General features: G+C 42.0%; 1 long non-coding RNA gene across 1 annotated transcript; it reads left to right on the top strand.

Moving 5' to 3' along the window:
• Nucleotides 1-1,866: 1,866 nt before the first annotated feature.
• LOC120910335 lies at nucleotides 1,867-3,901 on the top strand. The gene is made up of 2 exons (XR_005741525.1): nucleotides 1,867-1,909; nucleotides 3,689-3,901. It is a non-coding gene; the product is annotated as an uncharacterized LOC120910335 (long non-coding RNA).
• Nucleotides 3,902-4,886: the final 985 nt, after the last annotated feature.

Below are 4,886 nucleotides of genomic sequence, written 5' to 3'. Positions count from 1 at the left end.
TTCCTGTTGAAAAGCCTGTGGCGTGCAAAACACAACCCAAAAACTCCACCCGGATGCAGTGAAAAATGTGCACACACCTAAAGAGTGACATCACAAAAAACTGCGACGGGTACATACGTCAGTGGTCCTCCGAAAAAGGTCCCGTCTCTGACCCCCCGGGGCGTTAGGCTCCTGACAGGGAAAAGAGTTAGCAACGCATATCTCCCCTATACGTGTATCCTGTGTTGTTAATAATATATTCATAATTATGCAAATGATAATGGCTGCTATATTTATGCAAAAAAGGTGGCGACCGAAATGGCAGGATATAAAATCTTTCATGTTACCCCTGTCATTGATTAATAAGGCGAGAATGCTTCCAATTGTTGAATAGCATACATTTACGTCATATATCCATAAGGCTGTCAACAGAAGTATTACAATATACTTTGTTCTTCATCTTGCAGAAGTTCCTGGAAACAGGATACGATGAGCTGCGGAGGCAGCCAGAGAAAAGGGCTGTGGTCAGCGCCCTAATCGCTGACTTTGGCGGCCAACATGACCACAAGGCCATTGTTAAGAAGTGGTCTGACCTGAAGAGGCGCCAAATGGTTCATGTCAGACGTCTTCGGGCTAAATATCATCCAGGTAAGTTATTGTTGACAGTTATGTTTTTTTTTAAAAAAGTGTATTTTGTGCGTGAACTCGAAAGAGAGAGGAGCCGGCCTGCAGGAGTTGGGAGGCCTCCCCCAGAGGCAATCTGCCACCTTTCTCCATGCCCCGGTTGGCAATGGCGGGTGTGAGGGGGTCCTCCCAACCCAACCTCGCATAGCACACCCACCAGGGGCGGGGCTGAGACCACCAAACTCAATTCACAGGTAGCCGAGAGCGGGATCCGAACCCCTAGCTGCAGAGGTGAATCAGTTGTCAGTGCAGTGGCAATCGCGTGGAGCCACCGCAGCTCCTTTGGTGACAGTTATGTAAGGTCATATGTAATTCATGTAAGGTCAGATGTTGTTAACCAAGATGCCATGTTGTGCTAACATATATCACCACCGGCCAAGGTATTCATAGTACTGTTGAAAAAAGACATGGGGCAGCAGACAGGAACACAGAAGTTATGTGGGAACATAATTTTCCCATTGCTTTGCATGGGACTTTAAAGAAAAACCCCGACCATGGCAAGTGGGGGTGGGTAAGGTTTAAACCACCTATCCTATGTTTGTGGCTGACATATAAGTAACCTGTGTGCCAAGTTTCATATAAATATCTTTAGCCGTTTGTACGTGATGCTGGAACATACATACATACATACATACATACATACATACATTTATGCACACACACACGTTGAGTTTTATATATATAGATTACCACTAAATTCCTGTGTTAGGAGTGGGGTTGTTATAGTAATCCCGTGTGCTCCATCAGGCCCTTTTTTTAACATGAGATGGTCTGAACAAAACAAAGGAGACAAAAACAGCTCATTTTAACATGGTTGCATCCCAGCTCACGCTCAGTCCCCTGTAGTGCCCACAAGACCCTTTAATATAACATTGTCCCATTGGTTAACTGTCTATATAAATCAATTTGTATTCATATACAATACAGCAGAGTACACAGAATTTGCATACGTCATTAGAAAACATTTTTATAATATATGAACATTGTGTTATTATAGGAGCTCCAATGCCAGTTATCCGCGCCAAGCGCAGAAGGCGCCAGGCCGATGAGGAGGAGGAGGAGGATGCGGCAGAGGAGGATGCGGCAGAGGAGGAGATGGATGAAGAGGAGCAGCCAGGGCCCTCCCACTCCCCAACCCCAGCTCCTGCTGAGGAGCAAGCTGAGGAGATTCCCCCCCCCACCACCCCAACTTCTCAAGCAGAAGAGCAGGAGGAAGAGAGCGGTCCTGTGAGCCTCGCTCAGGAAGGTAAATATGTGCACAATGATTAATAACATTTCAACAACAAAATGTAGATATAAAAATGGACAACATATAAAGCGCACCTGTCAGATTGTAGAACCATAATATGGTATTGATGCTAGAAGTATACAGGTAGTGCATAATTATTAGGCAAGTTGTATTTTTTGAGGATTCATTTTATTATTGAACAACAACCATGTTCTCAATGAACCCCAAAAACTCATTAATATCAAAGCTGAATTTTTTTGGAAGTAGTTTTTAGTTTGTTTTTAGTGTTAGTTATTTTCGGGGGATATCTGTGTGTGCAGGTGACTACTATTACTGTGCAGAATTATTAGGCAACTTAACCAAAAAATAAATAGATACCCATTTCAATGATTTATTTTTAACAGTGAAACCAATATAACATCTCAACATTCACAAATACACATTTCTGACATTTAAAAACAAAACAAAAACAAATCAGTGACCAATATAGCCACCTTTCTTTGCAAGGACACTCAAAAGCCTGACATCCATGGATTCTGTCAGTGTTTTGATCTGTTCACCATCAACATTGCGTGCAGCAGCAACCACAGCCTCCCAGACACTGTTCAGAGAGGTGTACTGTTTTCCCTCCTTGTAAATCCCACATTTGATGATGGACCACAGGTTCTCAATGGGGTTCAGATCAGGTGAACAAGGAGGCCATGTCATTACTTTTTTTTATTTAATACCCTTTCTTGCCAGCCACGCTGTGGAGTACTTTGACACGTGTGATGGAGCATTGTCCTGCATGAAAATCATGTTTTTCTTGAAGGATGGTGACTTCTTCCTGTACCACTGCTTAAAGAAGGTCTCTTCCATAATCTGGCAGTAGGACTGGGAGTTGTGCTTGACTCCATCCTCAATCCGAAAAGGCCCCACAAGCTCATCTTTGATGATACCAGCCCAAACCAGTACTCCACCACCACCTTGCTGGCGTCTGAGTCGGACTGGAGCTCCCTGCCCTTTACCAATCCAGCCACGGGCTCTTCCATCTGGCCCATCAAGACTCACTCTCATTTCAGTAGTCCATAAAACCTTAGAAAAATCTTTCTTGAGATATTTATTGGCACAGTCTTGACGTTGCAGCTTGTGTGTCTTGTTCAGTGGTCGTCGTCTTTCAGCCTTTCTTACCTTGGCCATGTCTCTGGGTATTGCACACCTTGTGCTTTTGGGCACCCCAGTGATGTTGCAGCTCTGAAATATGGCCAATCTGGTGGCAAGTGGCATCTTGGCAGCTGCACGCTTAACCTTTCTCAGTTCATGGGCAGTTATTTTGCGCCTTTGTTTTTCCACACGTTTCTTTTGTTTGATGATCACGCTTCAGAAGCTTTGCAATTTTAAGAGTGCTGCATCCCTCTGCTAGATATCTCTCTATTTTGGACTTTTCAGAGTCTGTCAAGTCCTTCTTTTGGCCCATTTTGCCAAAGGAAAGGAAATTGACTAATAATTATGCACACCTGATATAGAGTGTTGATGTCATTAGACCACACACCTTCTCATTACAGAGATGTACATTACCTAATATGCCTAATCGGTAGTAGGCTTTCGAGCCTATACAGCTTGGAGTAAGACAACATGCATAAAGAGGATGATGTGGTCCAAATACTCATTTGCCTAATAATTCTGCACTCCCGGGATGTGTTAGACACATAACAAGTGTATACACATGATAATGATTGATTAATAAGCAAAAAAAATATTTTATTTATTTGGTAACGTTCTTTGAAATCCAAATGTTTTTTTATTATATCCTAACAGTAGCAAGAAAGATGATGCAGCAGCACGCGCTGCTAAAGAAGACACATCTGAGGATTAAGGGAAATCATCAACAAATTCGCTACCTGGTCCAGCAAAATACGCAGCTAGACCAGCAGCAATTAGAATATCTTGCTGAGCTGGAAAGGCTTCAGAAGCTCATGCTCAGCTATGTCTGAATTAATTTTTTGATTAAAAAATGTTATTTTTTGGAAATGTTTCATTTCTATTTGAGATCGATTGTTAGGTTTTTCAACACATCTAACTTCACATCGAACAAATCAACATCAACACATCTAACTTCATAATAAGCAAAAACATTTTATACTATCATTTTATTTAACACAAACCTAGGACAAACTAAAGCACACGGACACAGACACGACGAACACAAAATAAACTGTTGAAAAATGAACATAACAAAAGCAACAATATATATATATATATATATACAGAGAGAGAGAGAGAGCAAGAAAGAGAGAGAGAGTGCAGATTTGCTCTTGCAGACAGCCTAATGGTTGCAGTATAAAGGCCGCAAACCAGGGTTTAACATAAGGTTAATTGTTTTAGTTACACTTGCTGTTACGATCCGGTCTGGTAGCTTGAAGCGGAGGCTGTTGGTGAATCCGCTGTGCCAGAGAGGTCATGAAGCTTTACTCAGCATGGAGGCAGCAGCAGTAGTATTAAAATATAATGTAACTAGACAATGCATTTCCTGAGGAAAATGCGAGTGGGAATGCTGAATAGCTTAATTGCTGAGCCCCTTGCCAAAGACATTCACCATAACCACTACACTATCTTTAGGACACACAGCTTCTTTCTCTATCTGCAAAGTATAGAGTATGCTGACTTCCTGGTCGCCCCTCCCCCCTCAAGAGGTTTCCCCTCCCCCCCAGGTCAGTGAGGAGGAATATTGCACTGAGGTCAGGAAAGTTATTTATGGAAAGAAATAACATTACAAACGCTTTTAATTCACAGATCAAATACATGATTTAAGCCTCCAAACAAAGCTTAATAAATCCTCAACCGTACATGCGATCGATACAACGACTACACCGTTTGAAATACACGGCCCTTGTGAACGCATTGATATGAAATTTATGTTGATAAACTTAAAAATGTGGCCATGTCTGCGATTTAGAAAAGAGCGTCTTTGTGAGTTTTGCAGCAACATTTTTTAGATAATTTAACATGAGAGTCT

The sequence above is a fragment of the Rana temporaria genome, chromosome 8, assembly GCF_905171775.1.
Source record: "Rana temporaria chromosome 8, aRanTem1.1, whole genome shotgun sequence".
Lineage (NCBI taxonomy): Eukaryota > Metazoa > Chordata > Amphibia > Anura > Ranidae > Rana > Rana temporaria.
Note: the sequence above shows the minus strand (reverse complement) of the source record. Positions and strands in the feature narration are given on the sequence as shown.